The 19,670-nt window shown below is 45.9% G+C and overlaps 1 long non-coding RNA gene across 1 annotated transcript in view; it reads right to left on the bottom strand.

Annotated features, from left to right (window-relative positions):
* Nucleotides 1-264: 264 nt before the first annotated feature.
* The window catches only part of LOC141073717 (uncharacterized), a 96,269-nt gene continuing 76,863 nt past the window's right edge, over nt 265-19,670 (bottom strand). The window contains exon 3 of the long non-coding RNA XR_012227051.1: nt 265-2,431. This is a non-coding gene — a long non-coding RNA (uncharacterized lncRNA). The remainder of the gene's footprint in view (nt 2,432-19,670) is intronic.

The raw sequence follows: 19,670 nt of genomic DNA, 5'->3' as shown, positions 1-19,670 counted from the left end.
GTAAACCGGGTCCTCGGCGCTGCGCTGCGGCAGCTAAACCCTATTGACATGCGGGCCCGCACTTCAATAGCTAACAGCCGCTAGCCAATCGGAGTCTGGCAGCTGACGTCAGCCGCAGCGCGCACATCGCCGGCATCTGACGTCACTGTCAGTCACCGTCGAGAGCGCGCTTCAGCTGCCTGGAGGGACGGAGCCTCGCCGCTGGAGCGTGGCCAGGTAAGAAGAGCTTGTCTTTTTTTTTTTTTTTTTTTTTTTTTTTTGGGAGCGGCGGTCCAGGGGGCCGGGGGCAGAATGCTGGAGAATGGGGCAGAATGCTGGGGATGGGGCAGAATGCAGACACGGGGGTAGAATGCTGGAGACTGGGGCAGAATGCTGGATGCTGGGGCAGAACACTGGAGACTGGGGCAGAATGCTGGAGGCTGGGGCAGAATGCTGGGGATGGGGCAGAATGCAGACACGGGGGTAGAATGCTGGAGACTGGGGCAGAATGCTGGATGCTAGGGCAGAACACTGGAGACTGGGGCAGCATGTTGGAGACTGGGGCAGAATGCAGACATGGGGGCCGAATGCTGGACGCTGGGGCAAAATGCTGGACGCTGGGGCCGAATGCTGGACGCTGGGGCTGAATGCTGGACGCTGGGGCCGAATGCTGGACACTGGGGCCGAATGCTGGACACTGGGGCCGAATGCTGGACACTGGGGCCGAATGCGAGACACGGAGGCAGAATGTGAGACACGGGGCAGAATGCGAGACACGGGGCATGATTGGAAACAGATGGGGCAGGGTTGGAGACAGATCGCACAGGATCATGGGGCAGGATGGATACGATGGAGATCATATGGGGCAGAATGGATACTCATGAGGGTAGGATGGGAGAACATATGGTTGAAGCCAGGAATGAGACACACGGGGGTCAGGATGGGGGATATTATTACCATAGGGGTTAATTAAGGTAATTAAGGGATATTATTACTGCAGTGATGCATTTAATTTTTTGAGGATACTGTTTTTAATGGGGGGTGGTCCTGTTACTGTGCAGAGCGACACTATGTTACCTTTTTTTTTTCATGTGGTGTAATGTAGAAGTTGGGAAAAAATAAGTAATATGTTCTGCAAGCGGAGCTCTAGATAACTATGTTATTTCCTGCAGAGGCGAGCCCTGGCTGAAAGAAGTGATGGCGGTTTGTGCTGGATGAATGAAAAGCAAGGATGAAGGACTTCACCTAGAGAGATCACTGGTGAGTTAGTGTGTTACCTATACACTGACGCTATACATTGTATACTATATACAGAGGTCCTGTGTATAATGTCACTTCACCAGTGATCACTGTGTTACCTGTACATTATATACAGAGCTCCTGTTTATAATGTCATTGATCACTATATTATCTGTACACAGACACTGCATACTAAGTACAGATCTCCTGTGTATAATGCCACTTATGGTGATAGTATTTTTTTTTATTAATGATCAGTATTGTAGTATTCAGTCACCGTGTGGTGGTAATATGTGGTCTGGGCATGGTGTGGCGGTATTTGTTCCTTGTATGTGGTATTATAGGTCACTATGTGGTGGTAATATGTGGTCTGGGCATGGTACGGTGGTATTTGTCCCTTTATATTTGCTATTATTTGGTCATTTTGTGGTGGTAATATGTGGTCTGGACATGGTGTGGTGGTATTTGTTCCTTGTATGTGATATTACTTGGTCACTATGGTAGTAATATGTAGTCTGGTCATGGTGTTGGCGGTATTTGTTCCTTGCATGTAGTATTATAGGTCACTATGTGGTGGTAATATGTGGTCTGGACATGGTGTAGCGTTATTTGTTCCTTGTATGTGATATTATTGGTCATTTTAAAAATTGAAAAATAAATAAAAATATACCTAAATTGTATTGCATATTTTAACAAATATTTAATAGGTAACAGTAGAGTAGGGCCTGGCCAAAAGTGTCTTCACTGTTATGGTGGTGGCTTAAAAAAATCTTTTGTCCAAAGCAAAAGCTGCCGGCTGTATGTGTGATCTGGTGATGGGAACTGTTAATGTGTGATAGGTGAGAAGTGGAATTTTTCCAAGAGAGAGCGGTGGGACTGTGGACAGTTTGAGGGGTGGAGCCTGGGTGGAATCTCAAGGGGGCCCCGAAAATGTTGCCAGTATGTGGCCCCGAATTCCTAGTGGCAGCCCTGGTACAGACATCCAGTCTTCCCAAGATGGTAACGATAATGTCTCATGACCATAAGGTGTACAATGTCAGTCCCATGCAGCTGTGGATGGAGCCAGCTGATGCGGATCCTGGAAACAGGGCAAGTGTATCCCAGACCATCGATTCCTCCACATAATCTGTTCATAGTGTCGACCTGGAAGAATCTTCAAGTACCCTCCATCTTATAGTTTGATGGTTGCTGATAGACAATATGATGATGGTTCCTGGGTAAGACAAAGTGAATTAAAAACAATTAGCAAAAAATATAAAAATCTCCCCCAACCAAACATCTAAAATGATACCTACATAAAAAGGCCTACAGTCTTCCCAAGATAGCAATGATAATGTCTCATGACCAGAAGGTGTATAATGTCAGTCCCATGCAGATGTGGATGGAACCAGCTGATGTGGATCTTGGAAACAGATGTATTTTGAAAATCAATGGCCACTAATTCTGTCCTCCATGACCACCCACGGGGAGTCCCCCATCAGACAATTTTTGAGGGCTAAGCGGATATGCTCAATTGAAGAGGACTTGAAAACCAGTTGAGAGAACTAACACGGAGGTTTCAGGAGTGGGGGTATAGCAACAGGACAATACACAGGAGAAACCTACGAGCTAAGAATACACCCAGAAATGAATTGCTATATAATCAAATTGGTATATACGTTTCAGCTTATATTAACTTAACTGTGGGAATGGCAGTTTTCTGATTGATGCATAGATTTTATATTACTTGGATAATAATAATAATCTTTATTTTTATATAGCGCTAACATATTCCGCAGCGCTTTACATTATCATCGCTGTCCCAGATGGGCAGGGGCGGGCTGGGCCAGGTGGCAGGGAGGCAAATGCCCCCCCTAGGCTGTTCCCACAGCAGCAGTACAGGGCTGGCCGCCTGATGGCTACCCACAGCAAATTATGCGCGGCCGGCAGCAGACACAGCCGCATCACAGTCTATCAGCGCACAAGTCTGCGCCGGGGCTGGGAGCTGGGCACGGCCGCCTAACCTTGTCGGCTGTGCAGCTCCCGATCCCTCCATGTTCTCTGTACTTTCAGGTCAGGTGTTGGGCGTGTGTTTGACATCATCGCACACGAGCCGACATGTACCGGGCGCTGGAAGCAGAGAGGCGCTCCTGGGGAGCGATTGTGAGGTAAGTATGAAAGCTTTATTGTTTTCTATATAAAATTAATTCAATGGGTGAGGAGAGGAGGGAAACTGCAAGTGATAAAGTGAGGGGTTAAAGGAGACTGCATATGATGGAGTGGGGGGTAAGTGGGGCTGCACATGATGGAGTGGGACTGCACATGATGTAGTGAGGGGAGTAGGGCTGTACCTGATGGAGTGAGGCTGTACATAATGATGTGGGGGGGTAAGGGGCATTGCACATGATAAAGGGGAGTGGGGCTGCATATGAAGTGGGGGGTAAGGGGGACTGCACATGATGAAGGGGAGTGGGGCTGCATATGAAGTGGGGGGGTAAGGGGGACTGCACATGATGAAGGAGATGGGGCTGTATATGAAGTAGTGGGTAAGGGGGACTGCACATGATGAAGTGGAGGGAAGGGGACTGCCCATGATGAAGTGTGTCTGAGGGGGGACTGCACATGATGAGATGGAAGGTGATAGGGGGCTGCAAATGGTGAAGGGGCACTGCAGATGAAATGAGGGGGTGATAGGGAACTGTAATGGATGAAGTAAGGGAACTTCAAATTAAAGTGGGGGGACTGCAAATGATGAAGTGGGGGAGAGGATGGGGGACTGCAAATGATGAATTCAGTGTGAGGGATGGGGACAGCAATTTAATTGAAGGTAGGGATGGAGAGAGCAAATGATGAATTGAAGGTGGAGAGTGGGGAGAGCAAATGATGATCTAGGGGGAGAACAAATAATGAATTTTGAGGGTGGGGAAGTAAATGATGTATTGAATGTGGGGTACAGCAGTTGATAATGAACAGAGGGTGGGAGATAAAAACATGACAATGAATTGGGGTGGGAGGGGCATGTAAATATAATGAATCGGGGTTAGGGTTAGAGCAGCAGGTACATAGTGGGGGTGTTGAGGATGAAGTGACTGGTAATGAATTGGGGGAAAGAGTACAGATGCTAATTAATTTATATATTAAATTGGGAAAGTGGCTATTTATAGTTAGTGGGTGCACAGTGGTGGATTATAATTTATATTTGGAATGGTGGGTTGCATAATAACCAATTATATATTGACTGTGGATGCACCTCTATATTCAGATGTGTAGTGTAGAAGAAAGGGAAAAAGTGGGGAATGTGCTCTGGAAGCCATGCTCTACGTAACTGTGTTATTTTATGCAGAGATGAGTCCTGGCTGGAAGAAGTGATGATGGTGTGACCTGGATGAAAAAGAAAAGCAAAGATGAAGGACTTCAGCTAGAGACGTCACTGGTGAGTCAGTGTATTACCTGTACACTGACACTATACACTTCGGGCTGGCTACACCACTGATAGGCTACAGTTTTTTGAGGTAGAATTGGAGAAGATTTTGGATGCAACTGTGAAAAAAATATACGAATCACAACTCTCTAAGTTCAATTGAGATGTGAGAGACTATCAACTCAAAAATGTCTATCAATGGAGAAAAAGTATCATCCCAGTTGCAACAAATGCATCGGACAATCTCCAACGCATCCATCTTTTCTGTTAGCGAACACTCTGATACCTCTGTTTCATCTATGGTCACACATTCAGGGGCTACCAATAAGAAGCTACGGAATCGCAATTACCATCCTTATAGTCGACAAGAGTTTCGTTCCCTTGATGGTGGTCATAGAAACAATCAGGTAATCAATTTGAGTGATCACAAATTATGTGCAGCAGATGTTTCTTTATTATGTAGCGGTCGTCTCTCATTCTCTCCATCTGCAGGTTTTGACACTTTTTCGGCTATTAAAGATCTCCATATCTTCGCACGGTCTTTATTGCTTAAATGCCGTGGAAGAACAATCAGCGCTCAGGGTGTTGGAGGATCTGTCCAATGAACACAACATGTCTGAAGGACATGCTACAGCCGTGCTCCAAGAAATTCCTCCGCTCTCCACCTGCAATAGCATTGATTTATTTGTTCAGGTGGTAACCAAGGACTTTTTGAAAATTCCACATCACATTTATCACGATAACTTGAGGGGTCAAGAACGTCAACGTCACCACCACCTTCAGAATTTATCTGTAATAAAGTTGGCAGACAAGGGGGGGCAATATTGTTATATGGCCCAAAGTAATGTATGAAAAGGAGGCATTCCATCAATTGAATCATGGCATTTACTATAAGAAAATGACATATAACCCCTTGTCTGCCTACAGCACATTACTCAAGAATATTCTCTAAAAGGCCATTGAGAATGAGGTGATTACCAAAGATTTAGCCTCAGAATTACAGTTGTTGAACTGGTTATACTATCTACCTTCTCACCATTGTCCATAAAAATATGCAAACACCACCTGGTCGTCCTATTATTTCGGGCCGGGGAATTACTTGGAGCACATTAACCAATGGATTGATTCTATTCTACAACCTCTGGTTGTAGAAAACTAGTCAAGTTTTGCATAGGGTCGATGGCTGTAACGGCGGCCGTGCCCGCCGCCGTCCCACCAGCACCGGGTCCCGCCGCTGCATCTCCTTACCCAGCCTGCCGCGCTCCTCTCTGCTCACGCACGCTCCCTCCTCCTCCTTCCTCTCGGGCTGCTGCAAGCCCGCACATGCGCTTTAGGTCGCGGGTGCACGCCTGCCTGATTGTTTAACCCTTTCCTTGCAACCAGAAAAAAAAGTAAAACTTGTCCATTTATAATGACCACGGACAAGATAAAGATCCCCAACTCTCATCAGGACTACAAGATCCCAGGTACTTTCAGCTGCATTACATCTAATGTGGTGTACTTAATTATTTGTACTAAATGTCCTACTGGGGGTCTGTATGTGGGGGAGACAGGGCAAAAGCTTAGAACAAGGATGAATGCTCATCGTCACACAATAAGAGGAAAAAGAATGGATCTACCTGTGGCAAAACATTTTTGTATCCCTGATCACAGCAACATGGATATGAAATTACTGGTATTGAAAGGTAACTTCACATCTCAGAGAGAGAGACGTGTTTGGGAGTATAAATTTATGACGACCTTTTACACTTTCAGTGCTGGAATGAATGTGTCGCATGGATTTATGTCTTTTTACATCAATTAAGGAATTTGCTTTCAAGACCTGGTGGGGGCATCACAACACATTAGGAGACCCCAATCAGAGGACTATAAAACATCCGGACTCCTTATCTATGTACTGGTCCAATATTTATGTTTCTCCCTCTCCCATATTGATAGTTCTGCTTCACGTCACTTGTCTTATCCATTGCATTTTTTCTGTGTTGTATTGTGCATAAATATGTGACTCTTCAGATTTTGTATTAGTCTAGCCTGAAGAAGAGACCTGAGTAGTCTCGAAAGCTTGCAATGTGTTACCATCTTTTCACTTAGCCATTAAAAGGTATCAACCACTGAGGACTCTCAATTCTGAATATTGTTCTGCACTGATCTGGCCGCTTATAGTTTGTCTATTGTCTCTGCCTCTGTCTCTTGGTTCTCCAGTCCCAGCCTTGTTGTCTCTGCCACTGTGTGCTTTCTCCTGCCTCCCTGCCTGTCTTCTGCCCTGCCTGGCCCTTCTTCCACAGCCTATGTTCCCTCTGGTCTCCGTCTCCGTTCTCCAGTGTCTGTTCCACTCCCTGTCCAGTTCTGCTGTCTGCTGTCCGTCTGTCGTCCTAGTTCCTGGTGCTAAACCGCTCCGTGCCTCTCCCCGCGCTTACCGCATGGAGTCCCGTACCTTGGTTCCTGTCCGGTAGCCCGCTCCTGCCTGTGGCCACTTCGGTCCTTCGATCCGTCCCTCTTGGTTCCAGCTGTCGCGGTGTCTGACCCTTGCGGGCCTGCCCCTAACGGTCCCTGTATAGGGGTCGGTTCCACCTGGCGCACTTGCCCAGGGGCTCTCAGTTCCACGATCCAGAGGGTCCACTCTCGGACGCTGCCAAATCCCTGAAGCGTCACAATGGCCTTTTCATTGACCCCGACACCCTGTTGGTTACAGCGGACATTGAGTCCCTCTATACCAATATAAAACACTGCGACGGATTATGTGCTACTATATTTTTCTTTGACACATCTAATTATTCTTCAGGTATGAGGGCATTCCTGCTTGAACTGCTTGAATTCACACTCATAATTTCTTCGTCTTCAAGGGGTCCTTGTTCCTGCAGCTCCAGGGAATGGCCATGGGAGCAGCTTTCATCCCCTCCTATGCCAATTTGTTCCTGGGGTTGTGGGAGAGAGACCTCTTCCTGTCGGATCAACAGTCATCATCATTGGACAGCGTCTTCACCTGGGTGCATTACATCGATGATGTCTTCTTGATCTAGCAGGGTACATCATCATCTATCAAAACATTTATTCAGGAATTGAACAATAATGACCGTAATATACACCTGACAGTCAAATATGACCCAAACGAAAGTGAGTTCCTTGATGGTACTCTAAAGAGAGACCAGAGGGGTGGTATCCAAACCAACATTTATAGGAAACCTACATCCACCAACATGCTACTGCCTGCCTCCTCCTCCCATCCAAATCACATGATACGATCAGTGCCTATAGGTCAATTCCTCCACCTTCGTCGCATTTGTTCTACAAAGGCGGACTTTGAGGAACAAGCAGAGGTATTGAAAACACAGTTTTATGAACGATGATATAGCCGTCGGCTAATTAAAAGGTCATATAACCGTGCAAAACATTCTTCCAGGAATTCTCTTCTTTATAACACCAAGGGCACCACCAATAAATTAGAAATGATTAGATTCATTACCAACTATCACTCTCAATCTGAATATACTGTATACGTACAGCTCTCCTAAAATCTTGGCCTATTCTGAAAACTGATCCCATAATCTCTAAATTGATATCGGACAGGCCAATAATGACTTTTAGACGTGCCAAAAATCTACGGGATCATTTGGTATGCAGTCACTACATTGGTGAATCCCTCAAAACCTTCTTGAGTAGGGACAGTGCCCAATGTGGTTGTATCCCCTGTGGTCACTGTGTGGCATGTGGCAATATTGATCAAGGTAATTTTTACTGACTCTACCGGTTCTCGTAACTATAAAATAAAAAGATTTATTACTTGTACCTCAAAAAATATGATTTACTATGCCACATGCCCTTGCTCCCTGATATATGTTGGATTTACCACACGCCAACTCAAGGTCCATGTATGGGAGCAAGTGCTTGGCATACAGGCCGCAGTGAACCATGATGACACTTCCACACTAAGAACAATACCCAGACACTTCAAGTTGCATCACAATTGTGACAGCAAAAGCTTGAGGGTTGTGGGTATTGATATGTTAGATCCAGGCATCCGCAGTGGCAAAATTACCCAACGTTTGGCACAACTTGAGGCGTGGTGGATTTGGACCCTCAACACGGTCTACCCGCATGGCCTCAATGAGAGCCTCAGTTTTGCCTCTTTTTTGTGATCGCCGGCTTTCTGCATTGTTATACTCCTACTTGTATTTCTGCTGACTGTAGTTTTATATTGGTTTTAATTATCTTTCTATATTTTATTTTTCACAATTCACACTTACTCTCTCTTGTATCTTGCCTGACTGCCTGGATGACTGCTGGAATTGATTGGACCATCTTTTCCTTCTCCTTCCCCGTCCTTCTTCCCTCCCCTCTCCCCTCCTTTCCATCTCTTCCCTCCGCCCACTTACTCATTTCCCCTTGATGCCTTTTCTCTCAATTTGTCATTGCTGATAATAGTTCAATCTGTACATGCCGTTGGTTGGATGTCCATGTATTTGTGTACATATGTGCATACCATATAAATATAGGTCTCCATTTGTATTAACCAAGTCTGTTATGAATGGGTCACCGAGGAGGAAAACTAAACAAGCTAAGTCATAGAAAACCAGAAAGGTTGGTAACTATGCAGATTGCAGACCCCTGATCCTAACCACACAGCTAACAGCTGCCGTGGAGCGTTCCTACGATGAATCTAGACGCCTCGTCACAGCCGGAGGACTAAATAAGCCTAAAGCAAGAAAAGGGGAAAACTAACTGCCCCAGAGCAGACCCCAAAGGAATAAACAGCCCCCACACATGTATTGACGGTGAAACAAGATGAAAACACAAACACAGGCAGAAAAATAGGCTGAGCAAACGATGGGGCCCAAACTAACTAGAAAGGACAAGAAAGGAAAGACACTGTCTGCAATCTGCCCAAAAAACCCTACAAAAATAATGTCCAACACTTCTGATAACAAAATTAACCCTGAAGTCACTAGACTTCTCCCTCTACACTCACTGGCCACTTTATTAGGTACACCTGTCCAACTGTGTGTTAAGACTTAATTTCTAATCAGCCAATCACATGGCGGCAACTCAGTGCATTTAGGCATGTAGACATGGTCAAGACAATCTCCTGCAGTTCAAACCGAGCATCAGTATGGGGAAGAAAGGTGATTTGAGTGCCTTTGAACGTGGCATGATTGTTGGTGCCAGAAGGGCTGGTCTGAGAATTTCAGAAACTGCTGATCTACTGGGATTTTCACGCACAACCATCTCTAGGGTTTACAGAGAATGGTCCGAAAAAGAAAAAAAATCCAGTGAGCGGCAGTTCTGTGGCCGGAAATGCCATGTTGATGCCAGAGGTCAGAGGAGAATGGGCAGACTGGTTCGAGCTGATAGAAAGGCAACAGTGACTCAAATTGCCACCCGTTACAACCAAGGTAGGCAGAAGAGCATCTCTGAACGCACAGTGCGTCGAACTTTGAGGCAGATGGGCTACAGCAGCAGAAGACCACACTGGGTACCACTCCTCTCAGCTAAGAACAGGAAACTGAGGCTACAATTTGCACAAGCTCATCGAAATTGGACAGTAGAAGATTGGAAAAACGTTGCCTGGTCTGATGAGTCTCGATTTCTGCTGCGACATTCGGATGGTAGGGTCAGAATTTGGCGTAAACAACATGAAAGCATGGATCCATCCTGCCTTGTATCAACGGTTCAGGCTGGTGGTGGTGGTGTCATGGTGTGGGGAATTTTTTCTGGGCACTCTTTGGGCCCCTTGGTACCAATTGAGCATCGTTGCAACGCCACAGCCTACCTGAGTATTGTTGCTGACCATGTCCATCCCTTTATGACCACAATGTACCCAACATCTGATGGCTACTTTCAGCAGGATAATGCGCCATGTCATAAAGCTCGAATCATCTCAGATTGGTTTCTTGAACATGACAATGAGTTTACTGTACTCAAATGGCCTCCTCAGTCACCAGATCTCAATCCAATAGAGCATCTTTGGGATGTGGTGGAACGGGAGATTCGCATCAGGGATGTGCAGCCGACAAATCTGCGCCAACTGTGTGATGCCATCATGTCAATATGGTCCAAAATCTCTGAGGAATGCTTCCAGCACCTTGTTGAATCTCTGCCACGAAGAATTGAGGCAGTTCTGAAGGCAAAAGGGGGTCCAACCCCTTACTAGCATGGTGTACCTAATAAAGTGGCCAGTGAGTGTATATCAGCACTCTGAAATATTCTGAGACAGAGCAAAAAAGAGGCCAATCTAATAAGGGACAAAAAGCAAATTGGCAAATACAGATAAATAAGAGTGGAAATTCAGCACAGCCCCAGCCGGGGCTGGCTGACCACACAAAAAACTGAATAGACCAACAAAATCAAGTGTGAACAATAGCAGAAACACTTAGCTTGAGATGACTGGAACAGAGCTGAAAACCAAGACCTGAAAAGCCAGAAGGAATCACCAGCACCAGAATAAGGCGTCGGCTGTCTTAAATCCAGTCTGAGATTCCAGAGATCCAATCGTTATCCTCATCATCAGGTGGCAGATCTCCACTAATTAAATCAACCTCACTACCTCCTGTTACCACCAGAGGGAGCCCGGAAGGAGAACTCACAACTGATAGACCAGAAAATGAGTTCACAACACAAATCTATGTGCTGTTAGGTGGATGTTTATACATGTGCACATATTTATGCATACTGTATAAATATATGTCTATATTTGTGATAATCATGGGACAAGCCAATTATTCAGACTAATATTATATGCATTTTGTATCACCCGTGTAGATCCCCCCCTCTCCCCCTTGAGGTCATGTGGAAGATCTATGATTTATTGATGTCTCTATTGTTATAGCATATGTACTCTTTATAATGATGTATTGTGCTGTTAATAATATTTGCTTACATGCCTTGCATTTATTACCATCTACTAACAGGCTTGTCCATGGCCTTAAAATGCTTATTACTTTTCTATTTCTGTATACTGGCAATGCAATTCCTTCCCAGACAATATGTTCATTGTTCATCTTGTTGTGTCATCTATGCATCTCTTCAAGGCTCTGTCTGAGTCTTGATATGTATTATCCACCATTAGGTATACACTATATGATTTACCAGCTCCTTTGTGTCCGTGCGTCCTTTTTTGTAGTCATGCACTTATGCATTTAGGTTGTGCTCCATGGTACATGTTTTCCCCACCTGTGTTGTTCACTGGTTTCAATAAAGTTGTTATTTTATATTAATACTTTTACGGACTCATTGGTCATTTTTTTGGTATTTATACATCTTCCCCTTCCTATTTGTCAGCGACTAGTCCATATTTATGTCTAGTAATATGTCAGCCAATAGTTAGGCAATACTTCTATTTATTATTGAAATTAATTTTGCTGATTTTTTTCTTGAGTATTTTCTTTCACTGACGCTATACACTGTATACTCTGTACAGAGCTCCTGTGCATAATGTCACTGGCAGTGGTGATCACTGCATTACCTGTACACTGACACTATATACAGAGCTCCTGTGTCTCCCCCTGTCTGACCACAACCTACTGACTGTCACGGTCACACGTGACCCTGGATACACCGCCTCCAGTGGGGCGAATTTAAATAATAACACGTGCAGCTGGAAACGCTGCCTCCAACAGGCGAATTTAGGTAATACACGTAAGTCTGGAAACCCTGCCTCCAGTAAGGCGAATTTAAATAATAAAGGGAAACCTGGGAAACAATAACAATGGAGAGCCCTGTGATAGGGAAACGGGGAAGTGGAGACCTCCTGCACTCCCCTGAGTCTGTCTCTACACTCCTAACGTTCCCTATGCCGGTTCCACACCGAGCGATGCAGGAACCTCAAAACCCTGACTCGCCCTGCACCTAAACCCTCACTAGGGAATTGGTCGGTGCGGAAACTAATCCCACCACTGCACTAAACATACACAAGGAAAAATGACAATACAGGGGGACACCACTTAGCTTTGCTCTGTTGCTTATGCTCCCCGCAACAGAACCCACCACCTGTGTGCATCTTCTCCTTCAACCGGATTCATCACCATAACTGGATCCATCACCATAGTGCAGCCTTGGAGCAGAGTCCACCACCAGTTGCAGCTGCCCAGTAAACAGAGTCCCAAAGATGAGTCCAGCTTCTGCCAAAAAGTCCAGCATGCTTGAGTCCAACTTTTCTGCCTTTAAGTCCAGCATGCTTGAGTCCAGCTTTCAGCAACCAAGACCAGCATGCTGAGTGCAACTCTCACCATAGTTGCCACTCCACCAAGACATGCAAGCACTTCCTGCTGACACCATAAACTGCGACTCCACCACGCCATGCCAACCCTTCTTGCAGACCCCATCGTTGGACTCCACCAATCCATGCCAGCACTCCTTGCAGACTCCATAGCTGCTACTCGTCCCCTCTGGTTGGGCTGCCCAGGATTCTTGTTCAGCTCCATCTTTCACCCAGGCTTACTTGTGAATGACTAACTGAAGACCTATCACCAACAGTGATTAATACACCTGACACTCTTTTATAGAGCATTCACACCTGCTTTATAATTACGTGCACTTAACCAAAGAAAAAAGTGCACTACCGCTCACCACCACCGGGGCATCTTAGAACAAACGACACCACAGTGCAATAATTCTAATGGCCACCGGGGGCAATCACCACACTTTGGCACACAGCCAAAGGAAAAAAAGTTCAATTTGTCCATTTAGCTTGTCAGATCCAGCCTGGATCATGACACTGACATTCTCTTCCCTCTCCTCTCCTACTCCGCAATCACCGCTCCATAAACCCACTCACCCTCGCAGGAATCTCAAACACCTCAATTTACAATCACGCTCTGAGTCCCTTCTCCCTCTTACAGACATAGCTTCCCTTCATGACACAGACGCTGCTGCCACTTTTTATAACACCACAACAACAGCAACACTTGATTCGGCTGCCCCCCTCACGCAGAGCAAAACTCGAACAATCAACAGGCAGCCCTGGCTGACCAGCCTGACCAAAGAACTGAGACGGGTTTCCAGGGCCCCTGAGCGGAGATGGAAGAGAACCCATTCTACTGAGCACTTCAGCGCATACAAGCAGTCCGTTGCCGGCTTTAAGTCCACGCTCTCTGCCGCAAAACAAACTTACTTCGCATCTCTCTTATCCTTCCTGGCTCACAACCCTAAACAGCTCTTCAAAACACTCAATTCTCTACTCCGTCTGACAGCACCTCCTCCCTCTCCTCTCATTTCTGCTGAAGACTTTGCATCCTTCTTTAAGCAGAAGATCGATACGATCAGACAGCCCCCAATGCCCCTCTTAGCCGCTCAGCCTTGTTCTGCAAAAGCCAGCTTCTCCACCATGACAGAAGATCAGCTCTCCACCCTTCTGTCAAGATCACAACTCACCACTTGTGCCCTCGACCCACTGCCGTCCCACCTCATCCCTAACTTGGCCACAGTCTTCATCCCATCTCTAACACACATCTTCAACCTTTCACTAACAAATGGTGTCTTTCCTTCATCCTTCAAACATGCCTCAATCACACCCATCTTCAAAAAGCCCTTGACCCATCCTCTGTGTCTAACTATCGATCGATATCGCTTCTCCCTTACGCCTCAAAACTACTGGAACAGCATGTATATCTTGAACTGTCCTCCCACCTCTCCTCCTGTTCCCTCTTTGACCGGTTACAATCTGGCTTCCGACCGCATCACTCAACTGAAACTGCCCTAACTAAAGTCACTAACGACTTACTAACCACCAAGAGCAAGCGACACTACTCTGTCCTGCTTCTCCTGGACCTGTCCTCTGCCTTCGACACCGTGGACCATTCCCTCCTGCTACAGATTCTCTCATCTCTTGGCATCACAGACTTGGCCCTATCCTGGATCTCGTCATATCTAACAGACCGAACATTCAGTGTCTCCCTCTCACACACCACCTCCTCACCTTGCCCCCTGTCTGTAGGTGTTCCTCAAGGCTCTCTCCTAGGACCCCTACTATTCTCCATCCATACCTTTGGTTTGGGACAGCTCATAGAATCCCACGGTTTGCCATATCACCTCTACGCTGATGACACGCAGATCTACCTATCTGGACCCAACCTCACCTCCTTACTGATCGAAATCCCACAATGTCTGTCTGCTATCTCAGCATTCTTCTCTGCTCGCTTTCTCAAACTGAACATGGGCAAAACAGAATTCATCATCTTTCCCCCATCTCACTCTACCCCTCCACCAGACCTATCCACCAATGTCAATGGCTGCTCTCTTTCCCCAGTCCCGCACGCTCGGTGCCTTGGGGTGATCCTCGACTCTGTGCTCTCTTTCAAACTACATTTCCAAGCCCTCGCCTCCTCCTGCCGCCTCAGACTCAAAAGTATCTCCCGGATCCACTCATTCCTCAACCACAAAACCACTAGTGCATTCTCTTATCTCCCGCCTCGACTACTGCAACCTCCTCCTCTCTAGCCTCCCCTCTAGCACTCTGGCACCACTCCAGTCCATCCTGCACTCTGCTGCCCGACTAATCCACCTGTCTCCCCGCTACTCCCCAGCCTCCCCCCTATGCCAGGCCCTTCACTGGCTTCCTATTGGCCAGAGGCTTCAATTCAAAACCCTAACCATGACATACAAAGCCATCCACAACCTGCCTCCTCCATACATCCGTGACATGGTCTCCAGGTACCTACCTGAACGCAACCTTCGATCATCTCAAGATCTCCTTCTCTACCCTCCCCTTATCTCTTCTTCCCATAACTGCATACAAGAATTCTCCCCTGCTTCCCCCATACTCTGGAACTCTCTGCCGCAACACATCAGACTCTCACCATCAACGGAAACCTTCAAGAAGAACCTGAAGACCCACCTGTTCAGACAAGCCTACAGCCTGCAATGATCCTCCGTCTACTGAACCACCGCATGACCTGCTCTACCCTCTCCTACTGTATCCTCACCCATCCCTGTAGACTGTGAGCCCTCGCAGGCAGAGTCCCCTCTCCTTATGTACTTGTGTGTCCCTTGTCTTACACATGTTTATTATACTTGTCTATATTTCCCCTTCTCACATGTAAAGCGCTATGGGATAAATGGCGCTATACAAATGCACAATAATATTATTACACAGGTCAACGAAAAAAAATTTTTTTTCTGGTGTCCAAAATATTTTAATGAATTTGGGGTATTTTTGGGGTGCTGATTCTGAATATGTCATCAGTTTTGCCAGATTGGCTCAAGTTTTTGAGATTTTTGGTATCTTATTTATAGCACTTGTTGGTAAATGCGACGCATCATCTCATTAATTTCTTTGGATTAGTACTTGAACTGAGCAGTTCTCAATATAGTTTTGTGTTAATTAGTGTTCTAAAAGTTTGTTCATAGCTTGATTTTTGCACTAACTTTATGTTGTTGTCTGTTTTCCAGTGAAAAGCATGAACTCATCATGAAGAAGTTGTCTTAACGATCCAGACTCATTCTGTTACATTTGTGGTGAATATACACTGCCAAAACATAGAAGAAACATAACACACTTCGTAAAAAAAGTGTATTTTGCCTATTTTGGGGTTATGCTTGGGGACCAAGACAAGTTTTGGGCACCACACATAGTGTGCAAAGCATGTATCGAATTATTACGAAAATGGAGCAAAGGACAAAGAAAAAGCTTCAAATTTGGTGTTCCAATGGTGTGGAGAGAGCCAAAAAATCATCATGATGACTGTTATTTCTGTGCAGTGCAAGTGCAAGGATTCAATAAGCATAAGAAACGAAAATGGGAGTAACATGGAATCTGCAAGAAGGCCTGTCCCTCATTGTGAAGATGTGCCTGTACCTGTGTTTACCATAAATAACAGTCATCATGATGATTTTTTGGCTCTCTCCACACCATTGGAACACCAAATTTGAAGCTTTTTCTTTGTCCTTTGCTCCATTTTCGTAATAATTCGATACATGCTTTGCACACTATGTGTGGTGCCCAAAACTTGTCTTGGTCCCCAAGCATAACCCCAAAATAGGCAAAATACACTTTTTTTACGAAGTGTGTTATGTTTCTTCTATGTTTTGGCAGTGTGTATTCACCACAAATGTAACAGAATGAGTCTGGATCGTTAAGACAACTTCTTCATGATGAGTTCATGCTTTTCACTGGAAAACAGACAACAACATAAAGTTAGTGCAAAAATCAAGCTATGAACAAACTTTTAGAACACTAATTAACACAAAACTATATTGAGAACTGCTCAGTTCAAGTACTAATCCAAAGAAATTAATGAGATGATGCGTCGCATTTACCAACAAGTGCTATAAATAAGATACCAAAAATCTCAAAAACTTGAGCCAATCTGGCAAAACTGATGACATATTCAGAATCAGCACCCCAAAAATACCCTAAATTCGATGAAATATCTTTGGCACCAAAAATGCTGTTGACCAGTGTTATTATTAATAATAATAATGTCACTGGTGATCACTGTATTACCTGTACACTGACACTATATACAGAGCTTCCGTGTATAATATCACTGGTGATAACTGTATTACCTGTACACTGACACTATATACAGAGCTTCTGTGTATAATATCACCGGTGATCACTGTATTACCTGTACACTGACACTATATACAGAGCTCCTGTGTATAATGTCACTGGTGATCACTGTATTACCTGTACACTGACACTATATGCAGAGCTCCTGTGTATAATGTCACATGATTGGAGACATTGGGGGCAGGATGGAGATGGGGCAGGATGGAGATGGAGGCAGGATGGAGATGGAGGCAGGATGGAGATGGGGCAGGATGGAGACATTGGGGCAGGCTGGAGACATTAGGGGCAGGATGAAGATATTGGGGGCAGGATGGAGATGGGGCAGAATGGAGACATTGGGGCAGGATTGGAGACATTGGGGGCAGGATTGGAGACATTGGGGGCAAGATGGAGATGGGGCAGGATTGGAGACGGGACAGGATGGAGACGGGGCAGGATGGAGACATTGGGGCAGGATTGGAGACATTGGGGGCAAGATGGAGATGGAGCAGGATTGGAGACGGGACAGGATGGAGACAGGGCAGGATTGGAGACGGGAGCAGGATTGGAGACAGGGCAGGATTGGAGACGGGTGGCAGGATTGGAGATGGGGGCAGGATGGAGATGGGGGCAGGAGAGACGGTGGCAGGATGGAGATGGGGCAGGATTGTAGACATTGGGGGCAGGATTGTAGACATTGGGGGCAGGATGGAGACAGGGCAAGATTGGAGACATTGAGTGTTATGAATGGGTCACCGAGGAGGAAAACTAAACAAGCTAATTCACAGAAAACCAGAGAGGTTGGTAACTATGCAGATTGCAGACCCCTGATCCTAACCACACAACTAGCAGCAGCCGTGGAGCGTTCCTACAATGAATCTAGATGCCTCGTCACAGCCGGAGGACTAAATAAGCCTAAAGCAAGAAAAGGGGAAAACTAACTGCCCCAGAGCAGACCCCAAAGGAATAGACAGCCCCCACACATGTATTGACGGTGAAACAAGATGAAAACCCAAACACAGGCAGGAAAATAGGCTGAGCAAACGATGGGGCCCAAACTAACTAGAAAGGACAAGAAAGGAAAGACACTGTCTGCAATCTGGCCAAAAAACCCTACAAAAATAATGTCCAACACTTCTGATAACAAAATTAACCCTGAAGTCACTAGACTTCTCCCTCTATATCAGCACTCTGAAATATTCTGAGACAGAGCAAAAAAGAGGCCAATCTAATAAGGGACAAAAAGCAAATTGGCAAATACAGATAAATAAGAGTGGAAATTCAGCACAGCCCCAGCCGGGGCTGGCTGACCACACAAAAAACTGAATAGACCAACAAAATCAAGTGTGAACATTAGCAGAAACACTTAGCTTGAGATGACTGGAACAGAGCTGAAAACCAAGACCTGAAAAGCCAGAAGGAATCACCAGCACCAGAATAGGGCATCGGCTGTCTTAAATCCAGTCTGAGATTCCAGAGATCCAATCGTTATCCTCATCATCAGGTGGCAGATCTCTACTAATTAAATCAACCTCACTACCTCCTGTTACCACCAGAGGGAGCCCGGAAGAAGAACTCACAACTGGTAGACCAGAAAATGAGTTCACAACAATTGGGGGCAGGATGGAGACATAGGGGGCAGGATGGAGACACTGGGGGCAGGATGGAGACGGGGCAGGATTGGATACAGGGGGCAGGATTGGAGACACAGTGGGCAGGATTGGAGATACTGGGGGCAGGATGGCAGACACAAGGGGCATGATTGGAGACATGGGGCAGGACTGGAGACATGGGGCAGGACTGGAGACACGGGGCAGGACTGGAGACATGGGAGCAGGACTGGAGACACGGGACAGGATTGCAGGTAAAGGGGACATGATTGGAGACAAAGGGGGCAGAATGAAGGAAATGGGGGCAGGATTGCAGGTACAGGGGGCATGATTGCAGACACGGGCATGATTGGAGACAAAGGGGGCAGGATGAAAGACACAAGGGGCATGATTGGAAACAGGGCAAAATGGAGACATGGGGCAGGATTGGAGACACAGGGGGCAGGATTGTAGACAGATGGGGTGGGATTGTAGACAGATGGGGCAGGATCATGGGGCAGGATGGACACAATGGAGACAGATGGGGAGATCATATGGTGCACAAAGGTTACTCATGAGGGTGGGATGGGAGAACATATGGCTGAAGCCAGGAATGAGACACACGGGAGCCAGGATGGGGGATATTATTGCCATAGGGGCTAATTAAAGGATATTATTACTGCAGAGATGTATTTATTTTATTTTTTTAGTATACTATTTTAAATGGGGGGCAGTCCTGTTAATGTGTAGAGTGATACTATGTTGCCTTTTTTTCTTCATGTGGTGTAGTGTAGAAGTTGGGAAAAAATAAGTAATGTGTTCTGCAAATGGAGCTCTAGATAACTGTTATTTCCTGCAGAGACGAGCCCTGGCTGGAAGAAGTGATGGCGATCTGTGCTGGATCAAAGATGAAAAGCAAGGATGAAGGACTTTACCTAGAGACGTCACTGGTGAGTTAGTGTGTTACCTATAAACTGAC

The sequence above is a fragment of the Dendrobates tinctorius genome, unplaced genomic scaffold, assembly GCF_039654945.1.
Source record: "Dendrobates tinctorius isolate UK_male_01 unplaced genomic scaffold, ASM3965494v1 ptg000314l, whole genome shotgun sequence".
In the NCBI taxonomy this organism is placed as follows: Eukaryota; Metazoa; Chordata; class Amphibia; order Anura; family Dendrobatidae; genus Dendrobates; species Dendrobates tinctorius.
The sequence above is the reverse complement of the archived record's forward strand: the minus strand, read 5'-3'. Positions and strand labels throughout refer to the sequence as shown.